The 355-nt window shown below is 27.9% G+C and overlaps 1 protein-coding gene across 2 annotated transcripts in view; it reads left to right on the forward strand.

The window, feature by feature from the left end:
• Positions 1–355, forward strand: part of LOC111057861 (dystrobrevin beta) — a 78,280-nt gene that overhangs the window by 76,801 nt on the left and 1,124 nt on the right. The gene's annotated exons all lie outside the window — the stretch shown is intronic.

Consider the following 355-nt stretch of genomic DNA (forward strand, 5'->3'; position numbering starts at 1 on the left):
ATTTTATATTCATTCGTTTTTCAATTTTGATTATTGTATATGGCCAATCGGAGGTTGAAAAAAGACCCTCGTATTTTAGATACATGAAGATTATTTAATTATATAAATGATTGGATTTTCATATGATTTCAGAAAGAAGTTGGAATAGATAATTGGAGCATTTTTATTTGAGGTTCAGCACTGTTGTATGAATGCTTTTGAAATTAGCACCTAGATTTCACGCGTGTACAGGTCACTTGAAGTTATTCAAGTAAAATGAATAACTAGAGGCGACTTGATATTATATATTGAAATGCTAACAGAAAAATCATTTAATAAGTTATGTATATTATCATGATTTTTCATTCTGTTTCAG

Source organism: Nilaparvata lugens, chromosome X, assembly GCF_014356525.2.
Source record: "Nilaparvata lugens isolate BPH chromosome X, ASM1435652v1, whole genome shotgun sequence".
Taxonomy (NCBI): Eukaryota; Metazoa; Arthropoda; class Insecta; order Hemiptera; family Delphacidae; genus Nilaparvata; species Nilaparvata lugens.